Source organism: Schistocerca serialis, chromosome 4 (genome assembly GCF_023864345.2).
Source record: "Schistocerca serialis cubense isolate TAMUIC-IGC-003099 chromosome 4, iqSchSeri2.2, whole genome shotgun sequence".
NCBI classification, from domain to species: domain Eukaryota; kingdom Metazoa; phylum Arthropoda; class Insecta; order Orthoptera; family Acrididae; genus Schistocerca; species Schistocerca serialis.
The window spans coordinates 142436749-142461346 of NC_064641.1; the positions used below are offsets into that span (position 1 = coordinate 142436749).

Consider the following 24598-nt stretch of genomic DNA (forward strand, 5'->3'; position numbering starts at 1 on the left):
ACCACAGGCACATAGACACAGGCAACAGAGCATGCACAATGTCGGCACTAGTACAGTGTATATCCACCTTTCGCAGCAATGCAGGCTGCTATTCTCCCATGGAGACGATCGTAGAGATGCTGGATGTAGTCCTGTGGAACGGCTTGCCATGCCATTTCCACCTGGCGCCTCAGTTGGACCAGCGTTCGTGCTGGACGTGCAGACCGCGTGAGACGACGCTTCATCCAGTCCCAAACACGCTCAATGGGGGACAGATCCGGAGATCTTGCTGGCCAGGGTAGTTGACTTACACCTTCTAGAGCACGTTGGGTGGCACGGGATACATGCGGACGTGCATTGTCCTGTTGGAACAGCAAGTTCCCTTGCCGGTCTAGGAATGGTAGAACGATGGGTTCGATGACGGTTTGGATGTACCGTGCACTATTCAGTGTCCCCTCGACGATCACCAGTGGTGTACGGCCAGTGTAGGAGATCGCTCCCCACACCATGATGCCGGGTGTTGGCCCTGTGTGCCTCGGTCGTATGCAGTCCTGATTGTGGCGCTCACCTGCACGGCGCCAAACACGCATACGACCATCATTGGCACCAAGGCAGAAGCGAGTCTCATCGCTGAAGACGACACGTCTCCATTCGTCCCTCCATTCACGCCTGTCGCGACACCACTGGAGGCGGGCAGCACGATGTTGGGGTGTGAGCGGAAGACGGCCTAACGGTGTGCGGGACTGTAGCCCAGCTTCATGGAGACGGTTGCGAATGGTCCTCGCCAATATCCCAGGAGCAACAGTGTCCCTAATTTGCTGGGAAGTGGCGGTGCGGTCCCCTACGGCACTGCGTAGGATCCTACGGTCTTGGCGTGCATCCGTGCGTCGCTGCGGTCCGGTCCCAGGTCGACGGGCACGTGCACCTTCCGCCGACCACTGGCGACAACATCGATGTACTGTGGAGACCTCACGCCCCACGTGTTGAGCAATTCGGCGGTACGTCCACCCGGCCTCCCGCATGCCCACTATACGCCCTCGCTCAAAGTCCGTCAACTGCACATACGGTTCACGTCCACGCTGTCGCGGCATGCTACCAGTGTTAAAGACTGCGATGGAGCTCCGTATGCCACAGCAAACTGGCTGACACTGACGGCGGCGGTGCACAAATGCTGCGCAGCTAGCGCCATTCGACGGCCAACACCGCGGTTCCTGGTGTGTCCGCTGTGCTGTGCGTGTGATCATTGCTTGTACAGCCCTCTCGCAGTGTCCGGAGCAAGTATGGTGGGTCTGACACACAGGTGTCAATGTGTTCTTTTTTCCATTTCCAGGAGTGTATCAAGCTTCACTTATGAGAAACAAGCAGAATCGGAACTAAAGACGGTGTAAGAGTAACGGGGTTATGTAAAGCAATCAATCGACTTTTGCACATAGTGAAATATTTGATTAGATACTTGGCAATAGCATTCGACAAACCATTTGAATCTTTGTAAGTGAACCGACTTTTCGTACAAAGCTTATTTAGTGTGCGACATTGACATTTCTGAGAGTCCACCCCGATAGTTGAGTGGTCAGCGTGACGGATTGCCATCCACTGGACGCGGGTTCGATTCCCGGCTGGGTCGCGGATTTTCTACGCTCAGGGACTGGGTGTTGTGCTGTATTCACCATCGTTTCATCTCCATCCGGTGCGCAGGTCGCCCAGTGTGGCGTCGAATGTAATAAGACCTGCACCAAGGCGGCCGGACCTGCCCCGCAAGGGTCCTCCCGGCCAATGACGCCAAACGCTCATTAGCATTTTCCATCTCTGAGAGTCGCTAATATACTGCTGTGCGCGATTTTTTTTCCTTACAAGAAGAGATTAGTTACACTAGACTTTACTTTGGCATAAAAATTTTGATGCACAGCAAGTCCATTCGTTGGTGAAGAAAGAATAACAACATTTTACTACCCTTCACCGTATTACTTCCATTCAGTAAATTCTTTTACTCATGTTCTCTCCAGCGTAAATTCAACTTAAGTTGATGATTGTAAATAAACAGTATGATCCTTCATTTTTATCATTTAAAAATCCAGTTGCGGAATTTCACACGATTTTTAACGGAAGTGACAGGGAAATCGAAGCAGCAAGTGGATTTCTGCAGTACCATAAAAAAAGCATAACACTCTATTTAATCTGTCTAAATATGGTGTTTAACTATCTCTGTGACGCAGTGAGTACTTTCCTATAGATTTTTTTTTAAAGTGGAAATAACAGTTCGCTAATATAGTGTGTCGATACGTAACTTCTCTGATTTGCAAATGGCGCTAGAAAGAAATGTTAGACAAAGATACATGCGCTTTACTGTATCATGTAAGACAACTAAGAAAGTTTTGTATGGATTTCTTTTAAACAATTCCTTTTATATTGGTTCATATGTTACGTAATTTCCAGAAATACCTACACCACAAGAGAGAGCCCCATGCGTGGTGTGGTATGCAGAGACGAAATCACCCATTGCAGTTTAAAGAAATTACTGAGGTGAATTCCGAAAGATGTCACCGGACGTTAAGGTAGTTAAGGCTTGGTATGTAAGTTCCGTAAGATTGTCAACAGAAAGTCAGATTCTGGCAGAAAACGCACATCTGATGAAATGGTACAGGAGGTCAAAGATATTTTCCAAAAGAAGCCCATCAACGTCAGATCGCCGAGCATCACAAGAGCTAAACATCCGTCGCTCAACGTTTCAAAAGCTGCTCCACTTGCTTGCGTACGACGTTCCAACTTTGCGCATACTGCAGCAAAATGACCTGCAGCTTCACCACGAATCTGGTATTCAAGTGTTGGGCTGGATTGGGCAAAACACCAGGACTGCAGGAAATATTCACTCTGACGAAGCTCTATCCATGTGGGAAAGTTGATCGGTACCATTTTCGTACCTCGGGTTCTAAACACCATCGCCTCCCACCCCTCTACCCCTCCCCCCCCCCTGCCCTCAGGATTCGGTAATATGTCAGAGACAGCGAAAACGTGAATGTGTCATGTGCGTCAATGATAAGGCAGCATAGTTGGACCAGTTTTCTTTATCGAGACAAAAGTAACAGGTACCGCTTACCTCGACATGCCTGAGCAATTTTCTGTCCCTTTCCTTTTTCCTTTTCACACAAATATGATCTTCCAGCAGGATAGTGCAACACCGCACTAGAGTTTACACGTTCATGACTTCCTGGACTGACCATTTTCACAGCGCGGGATAGGACGCGATGGAATAATCAAGTAACCACTGCGGTCTCCTTACATGGTTCCTCTGGATTTCTTCATATGGGATTATGCCAAGACGTATGCTACGCCTTTACTTGACCTTGACAATATGTGCACAATAATTTCGGACGTAATTGCCTCCATCACCACAGACAGGATGAGATAGAATATCGCTTGGACTTTTCGACTTTTACGGGTTATGAAAGCATACCATTTAGAAGTGTATTAATAATCTACATCTACATCCATACTCCGTAAGCCACCTGACGGTGTGAGGCGGAGGGTACCTTGAGTACCTCTATTGGTTCTCTCTTCTATTCTAGTCTCTTATTGTTCGTGGAAAGAAGGATTGTCGGTATCCCTCTGTGTGGGCTCTAATCTCTCTGATTTTATCCTCATGGTCTCTTCGCGGGATATACGTAGGAGGGAGCAATATACTGCTTGACTCCTCGGTGAAGGTATGTTCTCGAAACTTCAACAAAAGCCAGTACCGAGCTACTGAGCGTCTCTCCTGCAGACTCTTCCACTGGAGTTTACTTATGATCTCTGTAACGCTTTCACGATTACTAAATGATCCTGTAACGAAGCGCGCTGCTTTCCGTTGGATCTTCTGTATCTCTTCTACCAACCCTACCTGGTACGTATCCCACACTGCTGAGCAGTATTCAAGCAGTGGGCGAACAAGAGTACTGTAACTGTAATAATTTGTAGTAAACTTCTTGAGTTGTTATACGCGTCGGCCCAAATGGTAAGTATCTAACCTCATGGCCTCCTTTTTTATTTTGAATTTGGCAAAAAGGTATTTTTCATGTGGACAGCTTGTAGTATCCAAGACTCGAGAGCCAAACTGTAATTATACCTGAAGAAGAAAATAAGTCATAATCGAAACTGATTCAATATTAATTACCCCTTCGTGGAGCAGGTCAGCAGCAAGGTTACGGTTCGTGGCGCGAGAAGAAGGCGTACCGGCCAGCAGGATTCCTGTTTCAGACTCTCACTGCTCGGTCACTTGGAAGGCCAACTGAACAAGTAGCCCATGCACTTGGCACAGCAAGAATGAGAGATTCGCCACAGCAGCCAACTTCGGTGATCGAAACTGAGTTCTCCTGTTAACACAAACGGCCGTTGGAAATTTCTACGTGCTGATGGGAAACACGAAACTAATGGGAAACACCGCCAAATTCCACCACATACCATGAAAGCATTCGACAGCCAATTGCTCGTGTCACGCTCTAGCTACACGAAGCTCCATCTTCGTCAACCGGGAAAGAAAATCCTAACGACCAACTGATTTGGAAGCCAAGTGATGAGAAAGTGGAACTAAGCGACCCTGTGTGGTCAGCCGGCCGGTGTGGCCGAGCAGTTCTAGGCGCTTCAGTCTGGAACTGCACGACCGCTCTGGTCGCAGGTTCGAATCCTGCCTCGGGCATGGATGAGTGTGATGTCCTTAGGTTAGTTAGGTCTAAGTAGTTCTAAGTTCTAGGGGACTGATGACCTCAGATGTTAAGTCCCATTGTGCTCAGAGTCATTTGAACCATTTTTTGTGTGGTCACATGAACGAAGATTTTTGCTTCCTGTTGTGCGATGTGGAAGTGAAAAATTGGCATTCTATTTTAGGATGCGTAACCTCTTGCACTGTGAGTGGCGTACAGAGCTAAACAAATGAATGGTGAACATCTGAGGCTGTGAGAGAGACAGAAAGATGCCGGCGCCGAGTAGGATGAGCTAAGGAAGTTCACCAGCAACGGAGCAGTTCACACTTTCTCCTGTCCCCGTTAATATGTACTTCAACCGTATGATCCATAGCGTGACCTGAGTGTGTATTGGGCATTACATTAAATTCAGAGGCTCGAAGCTATAATTTGTAGCAGCGAGAGCTTAGACAAGGGTCGTTGCATTTTACTACCCTGCCCGTCTCTGTACCCTTGCATGCCCATCTGGTCAATGACCAATGGTATTACCGTAAACTGGAATGCTTCGGCGGCACTGCGGCAAGTGCTGAACGTGACACCTGAGTCATCTGCTCAATAACAAGCATATCCTGGCGAGTATAAACACTGTCTGGGTTACTGGGACAACCAGGCAGGACTCCCTGCCTGAGAGTTCAGCCACAGCTGAAGGTGGAACTGAGGCTCTCGCAGCACAGTACTGCCACCTACCAATACTGACATTACGAGGTGTCCCCACCATCGAGCTGAGATGAACTTAGTGACTGCTGGCTGTTTTTCATCCACACATCATGCACTGTGGACTGTGAGCTTTACGTCCACTATGCAACGTTGGCCTTATGCGGGTACAGGTCTTCGGTAATAAACTGTTGGTAAATAAATGAAGGTTTCAACCACCTTTCAACTGTGAGTGAGCTGTCCAGCTACCATCAGCAGAGAACCCAAGCAGCCCTACAAATATTTACCTTAACTATTTTCATCCGCCGTGCGGGATTAGCCGAGAGGTCTAAGGCGCTGCAGTCATAGACTGTGCGGCTGGTCCCGGCGGGGGTTCGAGTCCTCCCTCGGACATAGGTGTGTGTGTTTGTCCTTAGGATAATTTAGCTTAAGTAGTGTGTAAGCTTAGGGACTGATGACCTTAGCAGTTAAGTCCCATAAGATTTCACACACATTTGAACATTTTTATTTTCATCCTTGGAGTCATCCCTTATAATATTGTCGTTTTGGCAAGCGGTCGCTGGATGACTGGAAGCCTGCTGACTAGAAATGCTGACGTGGTGTGCAGTACTGGCCAGGCGATGTGTCCACTTATCAAGAAGCTGTGCTGCGCATTGGACTGGATATCCCATCCAAACAGCTGCGTGCAAACCAGTTGGGCTTTCTGATCAGTCACCTGTCGTCAACAAAACGTGGGCGCCTGGGACGATTCTCTCTCTTTTTTCTCTTATTCGCTAATTTCATTCTCAGTTATCACTCGTGGCACCGCAGCTTGATCGGCTGTGGGCGCTGTGGTGAGGCCGAGTATTCCGACCAAAAGTAAAGCCGACATTTAAGCAGCCTTATTCGAACTGTCATCTCAAATACTGTATCTCTCTGCAATGTTTGATTCTGTTCTGAAGTACTTCAAGTCCATTTATTTTAAATTTGGCACTAAGAAAATATATTTTGGATGTTATTTTCAATTTTGATGTGATTATTCCATTTGCATTTAACAGCAGCCTAACAGGCACAGATTTTTATTGAAGACAACTAAACAGTTCTAGTCACGTTTACATGAGAGCTGACGAGATACAGTGTACAGACTTTTAAGTTCACAGCTCTCATGTAAACTGACTACAACTGTTTATATACACACATAAAAAAAGTCTTGCATCACTCCGGTTCCCAGAACTCCTGAAGATACACGTTGACTGTTGATATTGTGTCACAGACAATCTCTTTGACTGTTCAGAGGTGTCACTAAACCCGCCCAAAGATGTAAACAATCATACATGAGCAGCGCCTATTAGACGGAGTAGGTCCGACAGACGATCAGTTCCAGTCATTCCACAAGGAAGTAGGTACTCGGCTCGTATTGTCTGTAGTTGAACCATGCCTAGACGGTCAATACAGTGGTTCGATCCCGCCCGCGTTGTTACTTCGTGCCAGTAAGGGCTATCAACAAGGGAAGTGTCCAGGCGTCTCGGCGTGAATCAAAGCGATGTTGATCGGACATGGAGGAGATACAGAGGGACAGGAACTGTCGATGATATGCCTAGCTCGGGCCGCCCAAGAGCTACTACTCCGTTGGATGACCGCTACCTACGAATTATTGCCTGGAGGATGCATGACAGCAACGTCACCATGTTGAATAATGCATTTCGTGCAGCCACAGGGCGTCGTGTTAAGACTCAAACATTGCGCAATAGGCTGCATGATGCGCAACTTCACTTCCGACGTCCGTAGCGTGGTCCATCTTTGCAACCACGAAACCATGCAGCGTGGTACGGATGGGCCCAACAACATGCCGAATGGACCGCTCAGGTTTGGCATCACGTTCTCTTCACTGATGAGTGTCGCATATGCCTTCAACCAGACAACCGTCCTAGACGTGTTTAGAGGCAACCCGGTCAGGTTGAACGTCTTAGACACACTGACCAGCGAGTGCAGCAAGTTGGAGATTCCTTGCCGTTTTGGGGTGGCATTATATGGGGCCGACGTACGCCTCTGGTGGTCATGGAAGGTGCCGTAACGACTGTACGATACGTGAATGTCATTCGACGACCGATGGTGTAACCATATCGGCAACATATTGGTTCGGCATTCGGCTTCATGAATGACAGTTCACGTCGGCAATGTATTGGCTAGGCATTCGGCTTCATGGACGACAATTTGCGCCCCCATCGTGAACATCTTCAGAATGACTTCCTTCAGGATAACGACATCGCTGGACTAGAGAGGTCAGCATGTCCTCCAGACATGAACGTTATCTAACATGCATAGGATAGAGGGAAAAGGGCTGTTTATGGACAATGTGACCCACCAACCACTCTGACGGATCTACGCCGAATGGCCGTTGAGGAGTGGGACAATCTGGACCAACAGTGTATTGATGAACTTGTGGATAGTATGCCACGACGAAAACAGACATGCATCAATGCAAGAAGAAGTGCTACTGATTATTCGCGGTACAGGTGTGTACAGGAATCTGGTCCGCCACCTCTTAAGGTCTCGCTGTATGGTGGTACAACATACAATGTGTGGTTTTCATGAGCAAGAACAAGGGCGGAAATTTTGTTTATATTGACCTCTATTCCAATGTTTTGTACAGGTTCCGGAACTCTCGAAACCGAAGTGATGCAAATCTTTAACCTCGGTTCCGCGAGTTCCGGAACCTGTGCAAAAAGTGGGAATAGAGATCAACATAAACATCATTTCCGCTAATCTTATTGCTCATGAAAACCACACATTGCATGTTGTACCACCCTACAGCAAGACGTTCAGTGGCTGTGTGTGTGTGTGTGTGTGTGTGTGTGTGTGTGTGTGTGTGTTGAAACTTCGTGACAGATTAAAAATATGAGCCGGAACAAGACTGATCTACTCAAGCAAGACTTCTCACAGTACAGCATCTGCCAGAAAGTTTCATAATAAAGCACAAGTCCCTGCAGAGTGAATAATTCATTGTAATATTTCTAATTTGTTTTATTTTTTATCTGGCGGGTTTTTAAAATACATGAAGCTGTAATGCGATAAGGTGTATAAATTAATGGTTCAAATGGCTCTGAGGACTACGGGACTTAACATCTATGGTCACCAGTCCCCTAGAACTTAGAACAACATAAACCTAACTAACCTAAGGACATCACACAACACCCAGTCATCACGAGGCAGAGAAAATCCCTGACCCCGCCGGGAATCGAACCCGGGCGCGGGAAGCGAGAACGCTACCGCACGACCACGAGCTGCGGACCTGTATAAATTAAAAACTAAATTAATAAAAAAGATCAAGACCGACAGTTGCATTAATTAGCGGCAATAGTCACAGGCACGTGTAATGAATTTATGTCTTTTATAAACGATTTTCACTGGCATCTGCATCTGCTAATCTGTCAGTTGCAAGAACCGGGGTTGAACAATTACTACGCGACCGATTCAAATTTATAATCTGGAAATATCTGAAACACTAATGGTTATTTAAGATCTATCACTGCTCTTAAGGGCATGTTGTATGGTACTGATTGCATGTAAGAGACTATCGCAAACACTTACCATGTATCATTTGCCAGGCAACACAGTAAACACGTACAGATTTAGCTTTTCCTCGTGAAACCAACGCTCACTCCTTCAACCTCTATAAAATCAGCGGTTACAGTTATTGAACTTCATGAGCAGTTGCAAGGTAATTTATTTCAGATTCTGTATGTGTGATTTGTGTCAAAAAGCTTCTATATGTAAATGTAACTAGCTCTTCAGTTAGAGCAAATCCAGAAATACAACCTACCACTCTTTCTCTCCATGCAGAATACGCAAGGTGCTGATACACCAACACCACAGATATATTCGATTATTGTTGAATACATATTGAAATCACAAGATAGCGATATGCGCATATACAGATGAGGGTATTATCGCGTACACATGGTGTAATAGGACAGTGCGGTGGTGGAGTTGGCATTTGTACTCGGGTGATTCACGTGAAAATATTTATGACGTTATTATGACCGCAAAACGAGAATTAACCGACTTGGAACGCAACATTCTAGTTTCAGCCAGGCACATGACACATTCAGTTCCGGAAATCGTTAGGGAATTAAATACTATAAGTTCCACAACATCAAGAGTGTGCCAAGAATAACCAAATTCCATCATTACCTCTCACCATAGAAAACTCAGTGGCCGACGGCCTTCAATTAACGATAGAGTGCAGCGGCGTCTGCGTAGAGTTGTGAGTGCTATCAGAGAGGCAACACTGATTGAAATAACCGCCGAAATCTATGTGGAGCGTACGACGAACGTATCAGTTAGGTCAGTGTGGCTAAATGTGGCGTTAATGGGCTGTGGCAGCAGATGACAGACGCGAGTGACTTTGCTATCAGCACATCATCACCTGCAGCTTCTCTCCCGGACTCTGACCACGTCGGTTGTGCCCTAAACGACTGGAAATCCGTGGCCTGGTCAGATGAGTCCCGATTTCAGTTCCTAAGAATTAATGATAGGGCTCGAGTGTGTCGCAGATCCCACGAGGACATGGATCCGGATTGTCAACAAGGCACTGTGGGAGCCGATGGCGGCTCTATAATGGTGTGAATTGTCTTCTGGTCCAACTGAACAGGTTATTGAGACCATTTGCAGACAATTATGAACTTCATGTTCCCAAAAATCGACGGATTTCTTTTGGATAAGAATGCGCCGAGTCATTAAGTCACAACTGTTCGCGACTGGTTTGAAGAACATTCTGGAGGGAGTGATTTGGCCCCCTAAGACGCCCGACATGAAAGCATCGAGTTTTTATGGGACATACTCTGAGAACCTAAATCATTATGACCACTGCCCTCCGTGACATTGGATGCTGCGTGGTGGCGTTGAAGGCACGTGACGTGGTAGCTAAAGTATGGGAGAGGAGTAGACGCAGATGGGGAAACACGACAGCGAAGATATCGACTGAAAATGGGGAAATCCATTGAGATAAGAGACTTTGGCAAAGGGCAAATTATTATTATGCAGAACCGGTGAACGAGTACAGCGAAGCTTGAGAATGTTCACGTACTACTGTCATCAGCATTTAAGGAAAGAGGTAGAAGGACAGTGAAACCACTACTAGGTGCTTAAATGGTTGGACGTCCGCTTGAAGTCTTGTCAGCTTTCTATAGTAGGATACATGGTGATATTTGACATCTCTGTCGAAAGAGCACAATGCTTGTGAACGAACGCACAATGTTTCGGACCACACCATTCGTCGCAAATTGGTGAACATGGAGCTCCGCAGCAGACCATCCCTACGTGTTCTCATGTCGACCCAAAGACATAGTCAATTTCGACGGGACCATCAGGATTCGATCGTAGAGCTATGGAAACGTGTCGCCTCTTCGAGTGAATCACACTTTTGCTACACCAGGTCGCAGGTCGTCTCCAAAAACGCTGTCATCCAGGTAAACGGTGTCTTAAAACGCACAGCGCACCACGGACGGTGACTGTTGGCAGTAGTATTATTCTATGGGAGACATTCTCCTGCCCTGGCAGCTGCGAACCACCTGCATCCCTTCATGCGTAAGGTCTTCTCCGACGGCGATGTCATCTTTCAGCGGAATAATTGTCCATGTCTCGGGGCCATAACTGTGCTACGATGGTTTCAGAAGCATTATCATGAACTCTCGGTGATATCTCGGCAACCAAATGCGTCTGATGTAAATGTTGTGGAAACCACCTAGGTCGCTATAACCAGGTACGCAAATCAGCGGCCCGTTATTCACGAGAATTACATGACCTGTGCGTAGATATATAATGTGACGTACCTCCACAAACCTACCAATAAACTGTCGGATCCCTGATACGCAAGATCAGTTACGTATTTCGTTCAAAAGGTGGACATACAAGCTATAACGGAGGTAGTCATAATGTTTTGCTTATCAATGTAATCGGGATGTCAGCTCGTGCACAAATTTGTCCACTGGCAACTCTTTCTCAACCATGAACGGCCATAGAAGCAGCATGGGTCAATATTTTTGCAACAGACTTCCAATGACTTGTTGAATCGACGCCAAATTGAGTTACTGCACTACACCGGGCACCATATTACGAGGTATCCCAGACTTGTCAACTCAGAGTATGTTCCTGTGAGGAAGGACCAACGTATAAATGCATTCTAAGGCATGGGGCGTTGAGCACACTAGTGATAGTCATTTCAAAGTACACATACCATACGTTCGAAAGCATTTGGACACATGCTGCTGGGCATCAGTATGGTGCATGTCTCCCCTTTATAATGACTGGACCTCAGCTGTGGGTAGTTTCAATGACGTTTCTGAATGTCTGTGGTGGAATGGTAGCGAAGTCGACGTTCTAACCTAGTGGCCGTCAAACTGCGTCCCGGGGGATTCGGCCGAAATCAAGCATTCGTGAGGCCTGCTGTTGGCAGTCGTATTTTATATCAGGAGTATGCTGAAAGTAAGGTCCGATCGGTCGCGAAATGGAAAACCACTATGAGAATCAAAAATGTTTTATTTGCTACAGCTACCTATACCTTCCAGCTATTTCTCTACATAGTCGCGGATCCAACTTACACACTTGTCCTAGCACTGTCCCGCCTTACCAGTACCGTCGTCATAGAAGGCAGGAGTATGCTGAAAGTAAGGTCCGATCGGTCGCGAAATGGAAAACCACTATGAGAATCAAAAATGTTTTATTTGCTGCAGCTACCTTTACCTTCCAGCTACTTCTCTACATAGTCGCGGATCCAACTTACACACTTGTCCTAGCGCTGTCCCGCCTTACCAGTACCGTCGTCATAGAAGGCAGCCACCTGTGCTTTCCGTCAGTTCTCCAGGCTTGTCTACAGCTAGCTGACGGTGTCAAAAAGTTGTTTTCAAAGCCATCAGTTCATGCGACCAGAGATGAAACTCAGGGGCATCCAGTTACGGGCTGTATTGTGGGTGATAAACACTTTCCATCGAAAACGATGCAGGAGCATCTTCATTGCCCCTGCAGAGTGTGGCCGAGAATTGTTCTGAAGAAGGAACCGCATGACAATTCTGTTATGTGGGCTGCATGACATCAGGCGATATCCCTCACTTGGCCCTCATGCTTTGCAACAGACACTGTTTAACTAAATATCATTATGTGATTCACTGAGCGGTGAGAACTGAAAAGAGCGACATGACACGATCGGTGGACATACTAGAGACACTGCCCAACACATCTGTACAAAGCTTTATCGGATTTTCGCTGTGGTTTCCATTTTGCCCCAGATCGGACCTTACTTTCCGAATAGCCTTTGTGGCACCAAATCTAAAAATGTCAGGTAACGGTCAGAGTTTCTTCAGAATAAAGTTGTCCTGCTCAGTAGGAGACAAAGATATCAGCAAAAACTGTTGTATTTTAGGTGTATTTAATTTTAACTAACGTTGGCGAATTCAACCGTGGTTTAAGTACTGTGTTATGTCAGGAACAGAGGGATAAGCAGCGTGGCTACTGCAGGGTTTGAGAATGTTAGACTGGGTATGTTTTATTATTTGTATTGCAGTACCGACAACTGAAGGGCAGTAGCGCCTCATACCGAACAGCTGCTTTGATATAAATTTTTTTTATGGAAGTAATATGAATTCGTCAATGCACTTTATGTAGAGGCGGTCATGCTCGAACGCCGTGCATATTTTGGCAAGAAATATGAAATTAAACAGTCTGTTGCAATACAATGCAACTGGGTAAAAGAATGATGACACACAAAACATTCAGCAACCATTTGTGATTGTGTCTCATATATTGCAGAACGCATTTAAATATAAGTACAGTTACTGTCATTAATTAGTTAACCCTCCACTCACATAGGCAACACAACAACCCTCTGTTACGCAACTACAGTGTCACAGCTCTTGGTTCGGTTAGGGTGGCAGCAATCTGAAGCAGAGAACAGTCGATACGAAGTTTTGCGACTGATATGGACATTTAATGATCAGTGCTTGTGAGCCCTTTCCACAACTAGTCTAGTGGGAGCTCATGTCATAGTTATTTACAAAGTTTACAAATTAATAGTAAGGTTAATAATAAAGGTTACAAACTGATAATAAGATTGGTACATATGCAATCCGAGATCCTGGCCACAATCTCACTATTTGCTCTTGAGGGAAGGTTTGATGAGTACCGTTCTAACTGATCCCAAAGGTGTTGCACTGGGTTCAGATCGGGTCTCTGGGCAGGCCAGTCCATCTGAGAAATGTTACTGTGCACAAACCATTGCCTCGTAGATGCCGCTTAATCACAGTCTGTGTTGTCTTGCTAAATACAGTCACCGCCTCGGAACTGATCCTCTAGTGAGTGCAGGGCATAGTGCTGTAAAATGCATTCACATCGTGTGGCATTTAGCGTTTTCTGAAGCGATGGAAGGGGGGGGGGGAAGTATAACCACGAAAAACACTCCCATACCATGACAGAATCTCCTCAATACCTCACTGTTGGCGCTACACATGACGGCAGGTAAAGTTCTCTTGGTATTCACGAAACGTAAACCTTTCCACTGAATTGGCACAGGGCATCCATCGCTGCAAACCACACGTCTACAGACATCCACTGCCCAGTGGCGTTGCTCATTGTACCACCTCAAGCGTCGCTTAGCGTGGTTGCTCATGACGAAATGCCCAGCCGTTCTACCTCACTCTCTTTAAGTCCCTACACACAGCAACTCTGCTAGTTGGACTTCGCCTGATAACTTGGAACTCACGAGGATTAATTCCGCTGATTTCTTGCAAGCCCTTGCAACCACCCTCCAGAGTGCTCGACGCTCTATGTCCGTCAGTACATGAGGTCTACCTGGTCTTGGTATAACTGTGACTGTTCCTTTGAATTTCCATTTCAAATCAGATCGCCAAGAGTGGGTGTGGACAGGTTTGGAAGGGTTTAAATGTTCCTTATGGATTTTTTACTCAGAAGGAATTCAATGACTAATCCACGTCAGAGAACACTGAGCTCTCCTAATCGACCCATGCTGCTGTCCCTCCTCTACTACTGATAACACAATACTCGCCGCCTCCCTTTATTCTGAAGGGTTCGCCTCTCATGACATCTAATGGTCAATTTTGCGTTACCTACAGTTGTCCCGACACTTTAGACAGTTCGCAGTAAGAATATATATGCGAATGTGATAAGCTTCTATACTGGCCACATGGGTGACGAATGAATTGAAAGGTAGCTTTGAATTGAACTGTGTCTGCTGCCAACCCACTCAGGTTGTAACTCTACCCTCCTATTCCACGTATGACTGATTCGATTTTGTATTTTAAACCTCCGAATCGCGTATAATCGAATCCTTATTTTACGTTACTTAGTAGGGAGAACAATTCTTTTTAACTATGATCATGATAATATTTAGCTGTATGACCCGATAATATTGCTTAAAATTGGAGTAATAACCTGCAGAATAATTTCTATATCGTTCTGTTGCATAGACCACGCTACGGAAAGTGAATCCATTTAGCAGTTGTGTTTACGGTACTCGCGAGTGTACCGCTACCTACCGGGACTACCTTACAAAAAAGAAGAACCTTCGTCAATCACGCGCTGATGACGTGTCGCTTTTCAGAAACACGGTTTTATTTCGTCCAGTAGAGCATTTTCATCGAAGCTGTACACAACTATATTAGAACTTTGGCAAACCAGGGAGTTAACTGTAACATTCTGATACACTGTTACAAAATGTTGATAAATCTCTTACCTTGTTCATTGCAGTACTGTCGGTGCTGAAGTTGATGCTTGCTGTATGAAAATTTGTATGGACTCTGCTCGTCTCCCACGTGCAGTAGCCATTTCAACTTCCTGTGTCATCGGCTCCATATCCCTTCATATAAAGCCAATTGGATATTTTTTCTTCTCGACACAAAATAAACTGGAGACGATCTCAGAAACTACACTACTGGCCATTAAAATTGCTGCACCAAGAAGAAATGCAGATGATAAACGGGTATTCATTGGACAAATATGTTTTACAAGAACTGACATGTGATTACATTTTCACGCAAATTGGGTGCATAGATCCAGAGAAATCAGTACACAGAACAACCACCTCTGGCCGTAGAAAACGGCCTTGATACGCCTGGGCATTGAGTCAAACAGAGCTAGGATGGCGTGTACAGGTACAGCTGCCCATACAGCTTCAACACGATACCACAATTCATCAAGAGTAGTGACTGGCGTATTGTGACGAGCCAGTTGCTCGGCCACCGTTGACCAGACGTTTTACATTGGTGAGAGAACTGGAGAATGTGCTGGTCAGGGCAGCAGTCGAACATTTTCTGTATCCAGAAAGGCCCGTACAGGACCTGCAACATGCGGTCGTGCATTCTCCTGCTGAAATGTAGGGTTTCGCAGGAATCGAATGAAGGGTAGAGCCACGGGTTGTAACACGTTTGAAATGCAACGTCCACTGTTCAACGCGCCTTCAATGTGAACAAGAGGTGACGCAGACATGTAACCAATGGCACCCCATACCATTACGCCGGCTGATACGCCAGTATGGCGATGACGAATACACGCTTCTAATATGCGTTCATCGAGATGTCGACAAACACGGATGCGACCATCATGATGCTGTAAACAGAACCTGGATTCATCCGAAAAAAATGACGTTGTACCATTCGTGCACCCAGGTTCGTCGTAGAGTACACCATCACAGGAGATCCTGCCTGTGATGCAGCGTCAAGTGTAACCGCAGTCATGGTCTCCGAGCTCATAGTCCATGATACTGTAAACGTCGTCGAACTATTGGTGAAGATGGTTGTTGTCTTGAAAACGTGCCCATCTGTTGACTCAGGGATCGAGACGTGGCTGCACGATCTGTTACAGCCATGCTGATAAGATGCTTGTCATCTCGACTGCTAGTGATACGTGGCAGTTGGGATCCAGCACGGCGTTCCGTATTACCCTCCTGAACCCACCGATTCCATATTCTGCTAGCAGTCATTGGATATCTACCAACGCGAGGAGCAATGTCGCGATACGATAAAACGCAATCGCGACGGAATACAATCTGACCCTTATCAAAGTCGGAAACGTGATGGTACGCATTTCTCCTCCTTACACGATGCATCGCAACAACGTTTCAACAGGAAAACGCCGGTCAACTGCTGTTTGTATATAAGAAACCGGTTGGAAACTTTCCTCATGCCAGCACGTTGTAGGTGACGCCACCAGCGCCAACCTTGTGTGAATGCTCTGAAAAGCTAATCATTTGCATATCAAAGCATCTTCTTCCTGTCGGTTAAATTTCGCGTCTGTAGCACGTCATCTTCGTGGTGTAGCAATTTTAATGGACAGTTGTGTATAAACCATTGCCACTCCAAATATTAAGCACTTTCACTCTGAATTGTTATGGCTTAAGGCGCACATCGACAAAAATGGCGCACCACTATACGTACGCAGTCAAGGCTCGACTGCAACTGCCTCTGGTTTTCCGTTCTTTTCCTCCCTCGCGGTGCTCGCCTTGAAGCCATCCAGGAGACTGGCGGTCAAAAACCCATGGTGGGTTCCTTACCATTATGGTGCCGTTTTGATTAAATGAATTACACGTTGTAATACCCATAAAATGTTACAGTCAGTATATTTAAGGCTTACATTCATTTCTACGTCTTACTTTTCATGAAATTATTAGTTTTTCACAAAATACTCTTTCCCGGCAATGAACATTTACCATAGACATCACGCTTGTTGAAATGAAATGGCTCTGAGTACTATGGGAATTAACGTCTGAGGTCATCAGTCCCCTAGAACTTACAACTACGTGAACCTAACTAACCTAAGGGCATCACACACATCCATGCCCGAGGCAGGATTCTAACCTGCGACCGTAGCGGTCGCGCGGTTCCAGACTCAAGCCTCTAGAACCGCTCGGCCACAACGGCCGACACATCACACTTGTGCTTATTGACATAGTTATAGAGGTTTCCTTGTTCCCATCTCTTGTATAAGATTGACTAATTTACTCGATAGATTTTCACTCGGTACTGCGTAAAAAAATAAAAGAAATGTAGACAAATCAATTTAAATTTAACTTTATCAACACAAGGTAAAAACATTCTTGTAATGGTGTGTGCACCAGATAGATTGTCCATTCGCTGACGCCTGAATCTTGTAAAGCAGACAAGCGAAAACGCATTATTTTTAATTACTGTGAAAGGAGACGAATAATAAGTGACTTGGTGCTTAAGGATGTCACGAGAGGCAGAGTCGTAAAAATACGAATTAGCGCATATCGTTTCCATTCAGCGTGTAGAATGAAGGCAGACGTTGCTAAAGATAGCTTAGTGAGAAGTAGTAAAAATTAGCAGTAAGAGTTCAAAGTATCTCACTGCATAAACGACGCCCACGGGACTATTTCCTGCTGTCGACACCGGACGAGGTGCAGCCGATGACGGAAAGCAGACAGCGGCGCGTTGATTGCTTAACCGCGACCAGGGGAGAGATCGATCTGCGGCAATAACCTGTCCGCTGCCACCTGCGAAACCTGCCCCCGTCCGGAATTAGTCCGGAATGACAGATGCAAATGTCGCGGCGCACAGCCGTCCTCTGGAATGGGTTGCGAAGCGAATACGCGACGCTATCTTCGTGACCCACGGAAAACGTGGAAGGCAACTTTACGCTATGGAGTCCTCGAGCCCAGTCACTTTGATAGTTCTTTCCTGGAGATGAGTCAATGGAAAATAGTTTGAATATGATATTTGTTTTAAATTTCAGGGCCACTAAAATATGTTAAAATATGTATGGGATATATTCTTATTTGGCCCTCTGACTAAATTCTATGAACCAGAGTTCGAAAAAAGAATTGCCACCACACTACTGAAGAAGAAACCACAGTATGAACGCAAGAACTAATTGTTATTCCCAATTGTCAGAATAGCTTGTGGTGGGGCTATGGCAGCATGCCTATTTCTGAATCTTAAGATTCATCTTGAGAACTAGTGTCTTATTAAGAAAGTGACACGTGAAATTGTCATCTAGCGCACTTCGCGATCATTGACAATCATCAGATTAGTTTATTTTAAGCGATCAAGTGGTCGATAGTTAATATGTAGTGTTACTTTCGTAGCGAGATATTGTTCCTGATGATGAGTCTAATTTCAAACACGTACTCGACTCGTACAATTATAGTTGATGCTGACTTCAGTTTAACCTCGATTTGTTGGCGAAAATACGTGTTCAAATTCGGAGGTACGCATAAAACTTTGTCCGAAATTGTGCTAAATGAATTCACTGAAAATTATTTCGAGCAGATAGTCCATGAGCCCACTGGAATAATAATGGTTATGAAACCATACTTGATCTCTCAGTATCAAATAATTCTAAGCCAATAACGAAGATCGAAACGTATACAGGGATTAGTAAACACAGGGTTTCGTCGCGACTAGACTGAATACCGTAACTACCCAATTTTTCCAATAATAAACGAAAAATATACTTACTCAAAAAAAGCCGATAAAAATTGACTTGTTGCCTTCCTGAGAAACAATCTCCACTCCTTACAAATTAACAGTGTAAGTGTACACCAGACGTAACTTGAATGCAAAGAAATTGCATCGAGAGCACTTGAGAGATTTATACGAAATAAACTAACAAACGACGGAGGTGATCCCCCTTGGTACACAAAACGGGTCAGAACACTGTTGCAGAAACAACTGAAACAGCATACCAAACTTAAACCAACCCAGAATCCCCAAGATTGAAGATTTTTTACAGAAGCACGAAATTCAGCACGGACATCAATACGAGATGCTTATCATAGTTTCCACAAGAAAACTCACTCTTATAAAGTATTCTAGCGGCAGTACAGAATCAATGCCTTCTGTGCGCGATACCAATGAAAATACTATTGATGACAGTGCTACTAAAGCAGAGTTACTAAACACAGCCTTCCGAAATACCTTCACCGAAGAAGAAATATTCCAGAATTCGGAACTAGATCAACTGAGAAAACGAGTAACTTAGAAGTATATTTCGTGGAAGTAGTGAATCAACTTAAATCACTTAATAAAAGCAAATCTTCCGGTCCAGACAGTACACCAATTAGGTTCCTTTCAGAGTATGCTGTTTCAATAGCTCCATATACAACCGATCGCTCAACGAAGGACCCGAACCAAAAGTCTGGAAAGTTGTACAGGTCACTCCAATATTCAAGAAAGATAGTTGGAGTAATCCACCAAATTACAGTCCCATAACGTTAACGTCAATATGCAGCAGGATTTCAGAACACATATTGTGTTCGAACATTAAAATTACCTTGACGTAAATAGTCTATTGACATCCAGTCAACACGGATTTAGAAAACATCGTTCTTGTGAAACACAATTAGCTCATTACTCACACGAAGTGTTGAGTGCTATTGACGAGGGATTTCAAATTTATTTCGTATTTCTAGAGGTTCCAGAACGCTTTTTACACTGTGCCATACAAGCGACTTGTAGTGAAAGTGCATGCTTATGTAATATCATCTCAATTACGTGAATGGACTCGTGATTCCCTCTCAGAGATGTTACAGTTCGTAGTAACTGACGGAAAGTCATCGAGTAAAACAGAAGTGATATCTAGCGTTTCCTAAGGTAGTGCTAAAGTCCTTCTGCTGTTCTTTATCTACACAAATGATTTACGAGACAACTTGAGCAGCGGTCCTAGGTTGTTTGCAGGTTATGCTGTCGTTTATCGTCTAGTAAAGTCACCAGAAGATCAAAGGAAATTGCAAAACGATTTAGAAAAGATATTTGTATGGTGCGAAAATTGGCAATTGACCCTTCATAATGAAAAACGTGAGGCTATTCACATGCGTGCTAAAAGAAATCCGTTAAACTTCACTCACACGATAAATCAGTCAAACCTAAAGGCAGTAAATTCAATTAAATACCTAAGAATTACAATTACGAATAACTTAAATCGGAAAGAACAAATAGAAAATGTTGTGTGGAATGCAAATCAAAGACTGCGTTTTATTGGCAGAACACTTAGAACGTGCAACACATCTACTAAAGAGACTGCCCAAACTATGCTTGTCGGTCTTTTTTTGGAATAATGCTGTGCGTTGTGGGGTCCTTACCGGTTAGGATTAACGGAGTACTTCTAGAAAGTTCAAAGAAGAGCAACATATTTTGTATTATAGCGAAATAGGGGGAGAGTGTCACCGACATGATACAGAATTCGGGGTGGACATAATTAAAACAAAGGCGTATATCGTTGCGGCGGAATCTCCTCACGAACTTCCTCCTCCGAGTGCGAAAATATTTTGCTCGTACCGACCTACACAGTGAGAAACGATAATCATAATAAAATTAGGGAAATCAGAGCTCATAATGAAAAATACAGGTGTTCGCTTTTTCCACGCGCTGTTCGAGATTGTAATAACAGATGATTATTGTGATGTTGGTTCGATGAACCCTCTGTCAGGCACTTAACTGTGATTTGCAGAGTATCCATGTAGATGTAGATTCAGAGGTAGGTGACTTACAGGAGTCGAAACTGATAAACTGCCATGAGTCCACCAGATGCGATCAGGGCAACTGGCAATAAAAAGGTATTGTTCAGAATAGAGCGTGCACTTCAGTCTGATAATTTCAAAATTCATTCAATGTTAGAAATATAGGATTAGCAGATTAGAGATTTCAAGAGGAAGGGAAGTTGAATAAGTACTGTATATTGAGGAGATAAATTGCAGAAAAAGTGAAGCCACCAGAGAAACAGGTCTGATCTCGAAAACACTGAAAGAAGAAATATATCAGGTTACCATTGTGCCGTTTATGACATGAAAAGGATGCTAGAAATGTTTTAAGAAATACACTCCTGGAAATGGAAAAAAGAACACATTGACACCGGTGTGTCAGACCCACCATACTTGCTCCGGACACTGCGAAAGGGCTGTACAAGCAATGATCACACGTACGGCACAGCGGACACACCAGGAACCGCGGTGTTGGCCGTCGAATGGCGCTAGCTGCGCAGCATTTGTGCACCGCCGCCGTCAGTGTCAGCCAGTTTGCCGTGGCATACGGAGCTCCATCGCAGTCTTTAACACTGGTAGCATGCCGCGACAGCGTGGACGTGAACCGTATGTGCAGTTGACGGACTTTGAGCGAGGGCGTGTAGTGGGCATGCGGGAGGCCGGGTGGACGTACCGCCGAATTGCTCAACACGTGGGGCGTGAGGTCTCTACAGTACATCGATGTTGTCGCCAGTGGTCGGCGGAAGGTGCACGTGTCCGTCGACCTGGGACCGGACCGCAGCGACGCACGGATGCACGCCAAGACCGTGGGATCCTACGCAGTGCCGTAGGGGACCGCACCGCCACTTCGCAGCAAATTAGGGACACTGTTGCTCCTGGGGTATCGGCGAGGACCATTCGCAACCGTCTCCATGAAGCTGGGCTACGGTCCCGCACACCGTTAGGCCGTCTTCCGCTCACGCCCCAACATCGTGCAGCCCGCCTCCAGTGGTGTCGCGACAGGCGTGAATGGAGGGACGAATGGAGACGTGTCGTCTTCAGCGATGAGAGTCGCTTCTGCCTTGGTGCCAATGATGGTCGTATGCGTGTTTGGCGCCGTGCAGGTGAGCGCCACAATCAAGACTGCATACGACCGAGGCACACAGGGCCAACACCCGGCATCATGGTGTGGGGAGCGATCTCCTACACTGGGCGTACACCACTGGTGATCGTCGAGGGGACACTGAATAGTGCACGGTACATCCAAACCGTCATCGAACCCATCGTTCTACCATTCCTAGACCGGACCGGCAAGGGAACTTGCTGTTCCAACAGGACAATGCACGTCCGCATGTATCCCATGCCACCCAACGTGCTCTAGAAGGTGTAAGTCAACTACCCTGGCCAGCAAGATCTCCGGATCAGTCCCCCATTGAGCATGTTTGGGACTGGATGAAGCGTCGTCTCACGCGGTCTGCACGTCCAGCACGAACGCTGGTCCAACTGAGGCACCAGGTGGAAATGGCATGGCAAGCCGTTCCACAGGACTACATCCAGCATCTCTACGATCGTCTCCATGGGAGAACAGCAGCCTGCATTGCTGCGAAAGGTGGATATACACTGTACTAGTGCCGACATTGTGCATGCTCGCCGGCCGAAGTGGCCGTGCGGTTAAAGGCGCTGCAGTCTGGAACCGCAAGACTGCTACGGTCGCAGGTTCGAATCCTGCCTCGGGCATGGATGTTTGTGATGTCCTTAGGTTAGTTAGGTTTAACTAGTTCTAAGTTCTAGGGGACTAATGACCTCAGCAGTTGAGTCCCATAGTGCTCAGAGCCATTTGAACCATTTTTGTGCATGCTCTGTTGCCTGTGTCTATGTGCCTGTGGTTCTGTCAGTGTGATCATGTGATGTATCTGACCCCAGGAATGTGTCAATAAAGTTTCCCCTTCCTGGGACAATGAATTCACGGTGTTCTTATTTCAATTTCCAGGAGTGTAGAATAAAGCAATCATGCACATAAATAATTTACAGTATCTGTAAAGAACTGAGGAGACAACGAATGTGAAAAATATTAGATATAGAGGACTCAAAGGCAGAGACACAAGTTACTGCAATTAGGTTTCACTTGCTTCACTGATTGTCCAACGTACATGGAAAAATGAAAGTGGAAGTTGGTAGCTGAAGGGAGTGTTTCGCAAAAAATTGAAAATGTGGATGCTTCGGTGGAAGAAGTGACAGTATTTTTCCATATACGAAGTCGAAGGGAAACAAACATTACGAGTAGATTCGTTCAGGGGACAGCAAGATTTTCCAGTGGAAGGGCATTGCAGTATTTATCTTTCAAAGGGAACGAAGAGAGATTTTTGGAGAGAGAGTGTGAAAGCTAGCTCTGATGGTGAGAAAAAAACTGTCACAAGAACGAGTACGGCGTCGAAAGAGGAATATTAAAGCGAAATGGGCAGATAAACTACGGATTAAATAGAGATAAGTAATAATGGGCATCGGTACAAGTTAAGAAACGCCACAGCTGATGTGCATTTAGTACATGCTCATGTATGACAATGATTTTCCGTATTCGCTCCTATGAGGTTTGGTAGTACAATACATAAATTTCGTATCTTACGTGTTCAATTAATTTTCAATTTATTCTTCAATAGCAGAACGTAATTGAAGAAGGTTTAGAGTTAGATGAACTCATCAAAGGGAAGATATACTTGTCGACAGTTAAACGTTAACTTCAAAGATACACCCCAGTTTCAGCTCGACTCATCAAAACTTCAGATCCCCAATTAATGAGAAGCGTACTTACCATAAACAATGAACAGAGCACAGTATGTGGACGTCGAGTTACAATTACACCCAGCTAATTTGTTACTTAAAGCGAAATGTAGTTTACGTAATTGTCAACAGCCATCTGACATGCGTTAATGAAAAAGGTCGTTTCAGACTTGTATATGCAGCAGAGCTCCAGGCCCGTGTACGTAACATACCGCTCGTGCATGTTTCTAAAGGCGTCTACGCGTCTCTCATTAGACAGTTTCCTCACTCTTATCTTTTAGATTCCTACGAAATTCTTCGTTGGCGCTTCCTAGGTACTTTTAAGTATGAATCTTAATGTCGTTATAATAACTCCAGAAAAAAGAGTGAATCAATGTCCAGCTTTAAATACTACGTTGGTATATGATAGCCGATGATTCTATGTAAAAATTCGTGGATATATCGCCAGCATGTTTAACTGTCACACATAGGACCCGATTTTCTTTCACGACACTGCCAGGGACTTTTCCTATCATGGGGGCACTGGGACGCCGAGCGTTCAGCAATTGAAGGCACTAAACGACAAAAAGCAGCGTCTCTAAAGCCAGGTTCACATGCGCAACAAAAGTGTTTCCACAACTAAAGGCATACTGCAGTTTAAATGTAGCTTCACGTGTGAAGTCCCAGTTTTTAGTGGCGCAACTTTAGAGACGCAACATTTGTGATGCCACACAAAGTTCCCCTTGGCTATATTTTGTTGCGTTACTTTCTCAAGGCCACTGCTCCCTGGTGACAGTGTTTCGAATACGAAGTAATTGCAGCTATACTCCATTCAATTTCAGTGGATTTTTATTCTATTTCTGAAAAAAGTGATAACTTTCACAGCTTTTGGAACTACAAGAACAGCAACCTACGTTTTGGGTAAGTAAGTACGTAAACTTAGTATACGTAACTAAAACAGCGACTCATATAAACTTGGTGATTCGTGACACCAAACATTCTATGTATTGTAGATTATAAGCTGGAAATAGCC

The 24598-nt window shown here is 45.2% G+C and overlaps 1 protein-coding gene across 1 annotated transcript in view; it reads right to left on the bottom strand.

Annotated features, from left to right (window-relative positions):
* LOC126474160 (delta-sarcoglycan) overlaps positions 1 to 24598 on the bottom strand; it is a 469148-nt gene that overhangs the window by 310483 nt on the left and 134067 nt on the right. The window lies entirely within an intron of this gene.